This window comes from Belonocnema kinseyi, chromosome 1, assembly GCF_010883055.1.
Source record: "Belonocnema kinseyi isolate 2016_QV_RU_SX_M_011 chromosome 1, B_treatae_v1, whole genome shotgun sequence".
In the NCBI taxonomy this organism is placed as follows: Eukaryota; Metazoa; Arthropoda; class Insecta; order Hymenoptera; family Cynipidae; genus Belonocnema; species Belonocnema kinseyi.
In genome coordinates, this window is record NC_046657.1 from 115,872,461 (window position 1) to 115,885,388 (window position 12,928).

A 12,928-nucleotide genomic window follows, 5' to 3' on the forward strand; every position below is an offset into this window, starting at 1 on the left:
AAGCGTTTCAATGAACGTGTAAATTCATCTACATTAAGCGTTTTAATTAACGTGTAGGGATTTAGAACGAAAGCTACTTTAAGCGTTTTAGTATTTCAAAAAACGAGTAGAAAATTAAGAGTCTTGTACTATCTCTAAGTTACAAAAGACAATGAGAACCTACTAATCGCCTAACCATATTCAACATACCTCCGTAAAGAGTACAGTCAGGAAGAAGATGAACATCCTTATCTCCGGGATAGCGGTGACGCTTGATTGAGACAATGAACAGCTGCTTCTGGCTGGGGACGTTGCTTTCCTGGAGCCAGGTTGCTGCGACGACAAATGTCCCTTGAAGTGCAGGTTTCTTTCTCGGTGGATGGCGTAGTAGTCGCAGCCTTCCTTTACTGGTGAGCCTCTTTTGGCTCGGGTCCTGGTCTCTGGAATGCCTCCTGGAATTCTGAGTTGGTCCGACCGGAACTTCGTGATCCCCAGAGTGTCTCACGCCTCAAGTAGAGTAAGCGATATGCGGCACTCTTTTTTCCTTTAAAATGCTGTATCCTGGCAGGATCGCCAATTTGTGGATTGCCTCAGGATCAATCAGACTTTTTTTAAAGGAATGGGTGCTATAATTGAAGCTGGTAGGTTAAAAGATACTTTTAGGAGCTTTATTTAATGTATTAATATAGTGGAGCCAAGAGTAACGGTCTTGCTCGAGGCGTAGCGGGTTCTGCCGAGGCGTGGCTCAGAGCCTGTATATATACCCTCGGACGAGTTAGTATGACGTCATAGTTTGTTCGTGTCTACAACCACATGCCAGTAACAACACCAGAAATTCTCATTCATGGTGCCAAAATGATTGATTTTGCTTTCCTACCCATTGGTCAATTGACGAAAGAAGCTCAAGAGGCAAACAACAGAAATTCCAAACATCTAAGAGAGTTTCATACTTGACAATGTAGCAGAGAGGCTACCAATAGAGATCTTGGACGGAAATTGCTGATTGCGACCGATCCAAAAATTCTGAATCAGAGGCAAAAGTGGAAAAACAAAGTAATTCTGGTAGATCCTGAAGCGCAAAACTTGGTCAAAACATAAAGCGAAGCCTGAAGTCATATGTTGGCAATGAAAGAACAACTTTCCTCAGACTCGTAAGTGACCAGACTTATTATTTGTCATAGAATTTATTTATAATCATTATTAAATGTATTTTTCAATGAATTTTCGTATTCAAACCCTCTTGTGCTGGCTAACTGTAAATACTGAAAAAACGAACTTCATTTCTGAAAAACATACAAAATACACATTTCGATGGGTTCTACGAAGCATAGACTATCTTTTAATTACCGTTAAGAATTAGGCTAACTTCATTTAGCTAAGTTTTTAAGATTATTAAATAACCTATTATTTTTCTAAACATTTCCTACGCATTCAAAACTCCAGCATTTTATATTACAGTTTGTAATGTAATTTAGGCTCCTATAACTTTTAAAACAAGAAATTTTAAAAGATTTTAATGTATTTTAACACTTCTAAGTGTTTACTAAATTTCGTACAAAATGAAGTTAGCCTAATTCTTAACGGTAACGAAAAGATAGCCTATTCTTCGTAGAACCCATCGATTTGTTAATGAAATTTGTTCATATTATTGTTAATAATTATTATAATATAAAATGAATTAGTCACAAAATTAGAGGAAACAATTAAAAATTATAAAAATGTGAGAAAATCCACTTTTAACAAATAGTTTGTTTATTAACCAATTTTTTTGTTCAATTTTCACTATTGCATTATCTTTTAGTGCCGTTGCACTAACAAATTGAGGCAATTGCGAAATTTTTTATTCATTCGACACTGAAAAAATACTTTTGTTCCGGCCTTTTTTATTTGTTATAACATTTATTTATGGCAATTATGAAATTTATTGTTCAGTCATCTCTTATATTTAAACTGCCTCGAGTTAGTCACTTATAATTACAGACTGAAAAAATTGTGTTTTCTTCAAAACACACCTGAAATATAAATTTGTTAATGAAATTTGTTTATATTATTTTTTATTATTATTCAAATACGAACTTTTTCCATCATAGTAATGTTCTGCGATGAATTACTTACAAGATGAGGTAAAATAATAGGAAAATAATGAAAATTCGCGAAAGTCAATTTTTTTTAAATTACTTGTTTATTAAAATATTTTTTTGTTGGATGCTCGCTGTTAGATAATCTTCTAGTAGTGTTGAACTATCAAACTGAGCTAATTGCGAAACGTTTGCCTCTATTTCCAAGAAGCTAGTGAGCTAAAAGAAAAAAATTGTAATTTTTTCCCTTATATATTTGTTTGTTTATAAAAAACTTGACACATCTTTCCAAAATCAGCCGCGACATCTCTCTCCGAAATTTTATTAGCTTTAAAAAAAGCCCAATTCAGTCCTCAGGTTCAGTCCGAATCGTATTATAAACCAAAAAAAGGACTTTTTCCCTACTCTGCGACGGTCTCAATAGTTATACTTTTAGCACTTAAAAGGGGTGTGCATCACTCTTAGCAAAATAAGTGTCAATTTCCAATATGACAAGATCCATGTGGTAGCGTGCAAGGTAGCCTCGGAAAAGGGTTATTTTCTCTATGCCACAACCTTTCACTGAAATTGTGACTCTAGCTTTTCTTAAAGTTTATGCGAGCACACTAATTAATTAACACCAAAGATGCTACTAATATTAATTATTTAGGATAAAGAACAATTACTGCTTGGATTCAATTTTAGATTGAAAGTCTTCTTTATTTTTATAATATACAGTGACGGAAGAGAAATATCTATAGTTTATACAATACGATCTTACAAAACACATACTCTACGGTCTCAAAAACATAACTAAAAACATTGGGACGAAATACTATGCGATGAAACCCACCCAAAAATAGAAATAAATTTTCCTTTTATTTTCTACACAAAATTAATTAAGAGGTTAAGCCTTCCAATACTAATCTAAAATGCATGATTTTTCTAGGTCAAGACTAGAGGCGACGTTGGTCCTCATCTACTGCCCATCTTCATTTTTATACTATAACCGCCCGGTAATATGGTCGCTATGGAAATAGAAATGAATTAGTTTCGGAGATATCCTATTCTTATGATGACATTTTAGACAGATGGAAAAATCGCGCATTCAAAAGAATAGAATAATCTTCACTTTTAAGCTGAAATCCGAAAATATCAATGTTTCTTTATTCAAAGCTTATTACCGGGCGTTTAAATAAAATGATACTTGAATTTAATTTACACTGAAGCAGATTCGTCGATCTGGTCAGCTAGTTTATTGAGACATAGATTGACGCGGCAGTAGTCATACAAGGAAAGACTTTGGCGCCGAGGCCTGTTTTACAAAAGAGCCTCTAGAATTCTAGTATATTCTTATACTTATAGCCTCTAGCTTAATAATACTATTACCTATTACTTTTGCTTTCTCCAAGCTCTACTATTTTGTTTCTGGAAATTGTAATCATGTCAAGTTCAGATACAACATTCTTTGACTTCGATATTGTTTTGATTAATGTAGTTAGGACTGAGAGGTATTACTCAAAAGGACATAATCACATGAATTTAAATATCTAAAAAATAATTGCAAACGTTTTTGCAATAAACATTAAAATCTCACGTAGATTTTTGTAAAGTCGAAATCATGTTCGTCTTTTTGCGGAGATAACAAAGAACTTAAAAAATGAGTCTTTGTTCTGCACAATAAGGCATGTGCATCAATTTGACTATATCATTTCGTAATACATGGTATTTGTTTCACCCTTTCGCGGTAAATACTACACATAAAATTGTGAATGAGGTTATGAATCCGCCTCTCGATAAAAATTATCCGACGTTGAATAAATGTAATTGTCAATTGTTTGCAACGTTTTTATTCAATTTCAGACATGAAATATCTCTGTGTTACTGTGTTTAAATTAGAATTTAGGATCCTATTAGGGTTTCAAAAGTTTGACCATTCTCCAGTCGGAGAAAAATTTTAAGACGTCTTTACGACATCTTTACGACATCCTTATCACGTTGTTACGACGATATCTATGTCTGCTGTTTAAACATATATTTACTATATGGTGCAATATTTAATAGACATAATATTTAATACATGAACGCGGATATTGTCCTGATAATAGGAGCCAACTCAATAAGCTTCTCGCTTACCTGCATTTTCATTCGCACTGCATAATCCTAATGTGATGCAGAACCTGACATATCATACTCGCATTTAAAAAAAAGGTTTATATTTATCCTAAAAAGTTGATTAAAGTTATTTTTTGACTGTTTCTATAGAAACCGAGTATAAACCTAGAGAAAAGCAATGGAAAAATCAAGTATTTTACATTCAAATTCTTTTTTTCTAATCTTTATCTTGACGTCAGGCGAATACTTCGTATGTTTGTAAGCTTATATTTGTGTAGGTAGAGTTCGAAATTATATCGTTAAGACCATGCCATACTAACCTCAAGGTATTCTTTTTACGTATTTTGTATGGATAACTTAATGATGGATGATTTCAAACTAGATGGCACTATTTGAGATTCGAACTCTGACAATATGGATATTCAATAGGGGCTACCGCAGGGGGCCCCCTCCGTTGAACATTTAAAATGGTTAAGTACAAAGGGTGAATGTTTAAATATTTTTCTAAATTCCTTTCAAAAAAGATACTAGATCAAATATTTTTAGATGTACAAAATTTAGACATAAAAAATACGTTTAAAAATATGGTTTATGCGTTCTAAAATTTCTAAAAAATATAAATACAGCTGTCGCAAAAACAACTTTTTTCCTTATTTTTTAAAATTTTAAGTTCCATCTTTATGAAAAATTATGAATGTTCAGAAAACATTACATTTCATGTCAATTTTAAACATTGTGAAACAGTCTAAACACTTAAAAATCAAACCTTAAACGAAAGTTTAAAAATTTTGTTATTCAGAAATTGTCAAAGTTCACGATCAAATTTCTGAGTTCTGTGATTAATAATTTTTCAGTGTTTATAAAAATTTTCATTACCCCTCATTGTAAAAAGTTTTAAAGTAGTCTTCAATGGGAAAAAACGAAATATTACACGAAGAAAAATTGTTGATTTAAAGCAATTTCAAGAATTGTTAATTTTCTATTCTATATGTATAATTTTTATAGTGCATGTTATTTATAACATACTCGCCAGAATTGATAAAAATGTATATTTTTGAGCATTTTCTGCTTCTACCGCCGTATAAGTTATCATGATGATTTGATGAACATTCGTATATACACTTCAATTGAAACTTTAAAAGAAACCAAAGAAGTTAGAGCCGAGCAATTTTACATTTTAAATTACGCAGTCGATTGTATATAAATACTGCGAAAATGTCCAGACACTAGAGTTCAATTTAGCTGTCAAACCAGACAAAACAGTCAAGGAAAACATTCAGATTTTACTCTATATCTACAATAAAATTACAAAGGAAGTGAGCAAGTGAGTTACCAGGATGACTTTCGTCACTTCCGGAGCTAAAATACAATGAAAGATTGTTCAAGAATTACATGGTTTAGTCCGAATCACTCGTGAAGAAGGGTTACTGGTGGATTTGGTTATTACGACCAATAATAAACTCACACCTATATCAAGCTATGATTATGAAAATTTATGTCCACGTAAGTATTTATTAAAACTTTAATTTTGTTGAACTCGTACCTTCTAAAAATATTGGTCGTTTCTAAAAATTTTGGTTTTTGTTTCAGGTGCTGACTTCCTACCTCAAACTCTATAAGCTGGCTCTGACAATCGATTCAAAAACCATCAACCCAATTTTCATCATTCATTTGAAGTAAGTACTCTGGAGGAAGTTTTGGATAGGCTATTATTTTGAGCATTTCTAAATTATTCTCAAATCTGCATTCGATTCAATCCGAACCAATACCGAGAAATTTTTCCATCCTCAATTCGCTCGTCAACTCAAATACAATCCGAATGAGTCTCAGGCCAATCCATGTTTCAATTCTTTATAATGCGTGACTGCAATTTAAATAAATTCTGGCCACCCATCCGAAACCAATTTTCCATTCTGTTCAGTTCGTGAGTTCAATCCTTTTCAGTTCTCAAAACAACCACAAGTATAATCCTAATCAATCAATGCACTAACACCATGTTCAATTAAAACGCACCTTTCGATTCTTCTGAATACCCACCTTTTAATTCTTTTGAATCTGTGCTCCCAATCCTAATCCTGAAACCGCATTTACATCCTTTTCATTCCGACTCAATCCGAGGCTCATTCAGACTGACTTGCAAATCCTTCTCCATCCATATTTCAAAACCAACTTTAATCGAAATCAATGCGAACCCACCTTACAATATTTTTAATCTGTGAGTTTAATCCACATAAATCCCAAACCAAATCCCATACAATATTTTTTTCCTACTCAATTCATGAGTTTAATCCGAATGAATCTGAGATTCACCTGAACTGACTTTTTAAAAGTTTTTCAATCCTATGTCGAATCGGAATGAATCAGAGAGTCATACCCTGAGCAATCTGTACAATAAAATCAATTTCAATCCGAAATCTGTACCTATAAATTCTTTTAAATCAGTGCTCCCAATCATCAATCAGTTTAATTCGAAAAAATGTGACATCAATCCGAAAACACTTTTCAATCCTTGTAGACCTCAGAAATTCTTTTGTTACTACAAAATATTTTGTTCTTATGTTCAAGGTGCTGCCAACATGTCCCAGATTCTATGTACCGGCTCTAATTTAGTCATTTCAAAAAAGATCAAAAGTGTTTTTACAACTATCCACAACTTGATATAAACGAGAAACATAGGGAAGAGTAGAAGATTACATTTAATTGAAATGTTCTTTTATGTGCATATCTCTAATATAACTATTATAATTGATTATTATTTAATGGTCTGTGATTTAACATTTAAGTCGTCAGATATACGAAATCGTTCGAAATAGATTATATATTTAAAAACTTCAAATTGTACTTCAAACGAAATCTTTTATACATAGTATAGAGGTTATTACTTGGTACTATTTGCTAATAATAGAGCCACAAGAATGATATCAACTCTCTAAATTTCAATCAGTGAAAAGAGTTTCACTGCGAATCAAATCAGTAAGAATTTTCACTGCCTCACACGCAACGCAATCTAACTGATTTAAATAGCTAAAATGGTGGATCACTGAATTAAATAATTAAAGGTTTTCAATGGTGGACAGTGAAATTTTATTGGTTCAGTTTTAGAGAGAATCAAGTTTATTTCTTCGATTGTTCAAATAAGGTATAAGGTCGAACCCCATCCACCGAAAAATGACTCACAGTTTCGGCAAAGTTATCCAAAATTGTATTATTATATATAACACATGTATGAATACGGCCGTTTCGCATACGTGTGGAGCGAAACTGAAGTTCACTTTTTCAGTTCATAGGCATTTAATGTTTATCATAATATCTATAACGTCACAAATTATGACATCACAGATATATGATGGCCGTTATCTATCTATAAGCTGTTATGTATTGGCCACTATATATAACGTCATCGTTTTTGACGGCATAGATATATACAACATGGTCGTTAACATAATGCATATGACCTTAAAAATCGGTAGTTAAGGTGCATGAAAAACACGACCATGTCCATGCATTTGTTATATAAAATACCGCATGAGTTCTTCTTGATTATACACAGTTTAAGACTTTGACAATAACTTAGCCTAGTACAGTTAATAATAGCGATAGAGATCATTCTTATTTATAATTAATATACGTATATCTTTAAATAGTTAAAAAATATTTGCATCAAATCAAATGTATGAAGGTGTTAATCGTGTATAAAGTAAATATGCAAATACACATGTACTAAGTGTTAGAGTTATGCATTAGTTTACGGTATTAATTCTTAACAATTTATGTATAGTTTAAGGGTCTAATTTTTTTTGTATCTTTCTGTGTCATAAGAATAAATGTATGTTCCTTGAGTAATATGAGCTATTCCTGATTTCAGAAATGTCTTTCTTATTATTTATTTTCGTACTTTGCGAATTTTTGTGTTGTTATTTTGATTAGTTTTATTTTAAGTCTTAGTCTATAATTTTATTTGTTGACAATTTTGCATTGCATCTATTTTTTCATGAAATTGTCTTCATCGTATAATGTACCCTTATATTTAATTGTCTTTTGATTAAACAGCTTTTGTTAAACTAATAATTGATTGCTTTTTTGTTTTACTAATAGTGTCTCTCACACTACTCAAACAGTGATGCACGCTCGACATTGCTGCAATGTTGTAGCAATATTACATAACCACACATTTTTTATATTGGGGACATAAGGTGAAGATTTCCATAAAATCGTCTGTATATTTTTGTGAATGATTTTTGAATTAAACAGAAGTAGATTTTATATACTTTTAATTTCCATTAATATTCTTTTTAAATGTCTGCATATATCGGCGGGTGAGTGGAATAATGTAATGCCTGACTTTTATTTCAGGAGACGTATCTCGGTCGCGGTTCCAAAGCGAGACACGACGCTCATTGGGGACGGAATGTTCAAAACCACCGACAGGTCGCAAATCTTAATTAAATTAAACAAGATTTAGCCAGAAATTTTTGTAAATGAATTTCAAAGAGATTCACGAAGCAAAATTTTTCAAAATAATTTGTTTAAACAAATATTTTAAGCGATTTTTTGTTGCAAAACTAATGGCAAACTTGAAATTAGCGCATGAAACCCCCCTTTAGTTAACATATGTAGTATTTGTATTATTATTAATTTTCTTATAGACGTTAAAAGCCTTATTAAGATTAAATATAGATTATGCAAAATTAATTATTTAGTCATATGGTTGTAACAAATTGTATTTTAAATATAAATTATACTGCTTCGGACATATTTTTCCAGTAGAATTAGCTTTTAGAATTTATTTTGCAAAAATTAAAGTTAGCAATAATGTATTTAAACAAACTGTTTAAACAAATTTATTTTGCAAGAGTAATGGCAAATTTAAAATTAGCTATGCCTCAAACTCCTTCAATTCTAAATGGTTTATCTAGTTTATGACTCGAAATCTTATATTCACGAAAGGGTTATGGCTGATTCTCAAAAAGTTAGCCATTTTGTGTCCAAGCTCTGCAATCAATAATAAAGAAGAGATGGGCAATGAAAAAATTTTCATAATAGGAGCTCAACATAAAGAAAAACCTCCTTCATTTTGATGAAGCTCAATTATTTCTAATTTTAGCTAAAAATAAAAAACCATCAAAAATGTCCTGTCGGTCCCATGTCCCCAGTACGAGTTTCCTCGCATTTTATCAACACTAAACTACTATTACCGTAATTTATCTCTCTGCAACCTAAGTTATATCATTAGTATGAATAATAATATAAAAAAATACATTTTGCAACTTCAATTATTGTTTTATCGATTATTACACAAAATTTCGAAGTTGTCCTTCGTTTTCATGTCCTGTCGGTTCATCGGTTTTCATATAAGAAAAAATATTAATATCAATGTAAATTTAGGTGACATTTGTTACTCGGATAGTTCTTCAATCAATTTCACCAGTAGAGAATTAAATAGTCAATTTGGCTTTTGAATATATTAGTTAAATTGTGCTCTCAGACATGCGTACCTAAATTATATGTCCTGTCGATCCTACCTTAAACTCCTGAATTACTTGAGAAATATCCAAAAATAAGGTTAGATTTGGATTCAGCGAGTAAAAATGTAAAAGTATTGATTTTTAATAAATTTATAAGGTTTTTTTTTATACGCAAAAACATGAAATATTATTAAATTTTTCGTGTGCGAGATGTCCTGTCGGTCTCAGTCTGAAGTTTCAAAGTTAGTCGTACGTCGGTGACGGTACTTGGAGCGCTGGCATTCACGGGATTTCAAATACACGACGATGCAGTTGATAAGTAATTGTTACAATCTTATACTAGGTGCTAATATTCGACACATTCCGATACTGAACGATATTTTCGACACTAATTGATTAATTCGATACGCTCTATCACTATCCGATACTGTCCGATAATATGCTATAAAAACGGAAAATTTCGATGCTACTCATTGCAATCCGATACTATCCGATACTGTCCTGTAATATTCAATAAAATCAGACAATTTGGATGATGTCCACTACAATCCGATACTAACCAATACTTTCCATTACAACACGATACTATTGAAACTATATGATAATACCCGATACTATTTTAAAACTATCCGATATAATCCGAAAATTCCGATATCATCCTTTATAAATTTATACTATGTTATAATTTTCGATACATTCAGATACTAAACGATATTTTCGAAACTATCTGATTATTTCGATACGCTCTATTACTATCCGATACTATCCGATAATATGCAATAAAATTAGAAAATTTCGATAATACCTATTACAATTTAATACTATCCTATACTGTCCTGTAATATTGCATAAAATCCGCAAGTTTCGATTCGGGTCCATTACAATCCGATACTATCCGATACCTTTCATTAAAATCCAATTCTATTGATACTACCCGATACTATTTTAATACTATCTGTCACTAATCCGAAAATTCCGGTAACATCCTTATCCATAATAATCTATAAAATCCGAAAATTTCGATACTACCCATCACAATCCGATACTATCCTGTAATATTCAATAAAATCCGAAAATTTCGATACTGTCCATTACAGTCCGATACTATACGATACTTTGTTAAGGACGTTATCGGAATTTTCGGATTAGTGTCGGATATTATTAAAATAGTAACGGTTAGTATTATATAGTATGAATAGTATCGGATTGTAATGGAAAGTATCGAAAGTATCGGATTTTAATGGATTATATCGAAATTTTATGATTTTATTGAATATTGCAGGATATTATCGGACATTATCGGATTGTTATGAGTAGTATCGAAATTTTCCTATCTTAAGGCATAATGCCGGATAGTATCGGATAGTAATAGAGGGTATCAAAATAATCAGATACTGTCGAAAATATCGTTTAGTATCGGAAGGTATCGAATATTATGACATAGTATAAAATTTCAAAGTATGTTATCGGAATTTTCGAATTAGTATCGAATAGTATTAAAATAGTATCGGGTAGTATCAGATAGTATCAATACTTATTGATTTCTAATCGTAGATTTTTAAATTATTTATGTCTTGCGATTGGACCGTAAGACATAAATAATTTAAAAATCTACGATTAGAAATCAATAAATATCAACGGTCAAAGAAAGGATTGATTTGTTTCATCAAATCATTTTACAGTATCAATACTATCCGATACTGTGCTGTAATATTCAATAAAATCAGAAAAGTTCGATACTGTCCACTATCGAACTTTTCTGATTTTATTGAATATTACAGCACAGTATCGGATAGTGTCGGATTGTAATGAGTAGTGTCGAAATTTTCCGACTTTATGTTATACTATCGGAGAGTGTCGGATAGTAATAGAGCGTATCAAAATACTCAGATAATGTCGAAAATATCGTTTAGTATCGGAAGGCATCGAATATTATCACATAGGATAAAATTGTAAAGAATGTTATCGGAATTTTCCTATTGTTGTCGGATCGTATCAAAATAGTATCAGGTAGTATCTAATAATATCAATAGCATTGGATTGTAATGAAAAGTAACGGACAGTATCGGCTTGTAATGGGTAGTAACGAAATATTCGGATTTTATCGCATATTATCGGATAGTATCGGATAGTAATAGAGCGCCACCAAATAATCAGATAAGTGTCGAAAATATTGTGTCGTATCGGAAGGCATCGAATATTAGCGCATCGTATAAAATTGTAAAGGATGTTATCGGAACTTCCCGAAAAGTTTTGGATAGTATTGAAATAGTATCGGGTAGTATCAGATAGTATCAGATAGAATCAGTAGTATCGGATTGTAATGGAAAGTATAGGATAGAATCGGATTGTAATGGAAAATATAGAAATTTTTGGTTTTTATTGCATATTATCGGATAGTATCGAATAGCAATAGAGAGTTTCGAAATAATCAGATAGTGTCGAAATTATCATTTAGTATCGGAATGCATTGAATATTATCACAAAGTGTAAAATTGTAAGGGATGTTATCGAAATTTTCGGATTAGTGTCGGATATTTTTAAAATAGTAACGGTTAGTATCATATGGTATCAATAGTATCGGGCTGTGATAAAAAATATCGGATAGTATCTGATTGAAATGGTCAGAATCGAAAATTTCGGATTTTATGGAATATTATAGGATAGTATCGGCTTGTAATGGGTAGTATGGGAAATTTCGGATTTTATCGCAAATTATCGAATAGTATCCGAAAGTAATAGAGCATTTCGAAAGAATCAAATAGTGTCGAAAATATCATTTAACATCGGAAGGTATCGAATATCATATAATATAAAATTGTAAGGCATGTTATCGGAATTTTCGCATTAGTGTCGGATATTAATAAAATAGAATCGGATTGTATTAGATAGTATCAATAGTATCGAATTGTAATGTAGAGTATCGAAATTTTCGGATTTTGTTGAATATTACAGGATAGTATCGGATTGTAATGTGTAGTATCGAAATTTTCGGAATTTGTAGCATATTATCGGATAGTATCGGATAGTTATAGAGCCTTTCGAAATAATCAGATAGTGTCGAGAATATCATTTACTATCGGAATGTATTGAATATTATCATATCGTATAAAATTGTAATGGATGTTATCGGAGTTTTTGGATTTTATTAAATATTACAGGATAGCATCGAATAGTATCGGATGGTAATGAGTAGTATAGAAATTTCCGGATTTCATAGCATATCGTCAGATAGTATCGGATAGTAATATGTATCGGATATTAGCACATAGTATAAAATTGTAAAGGATGTTATCAGAATTTTAAAATTAA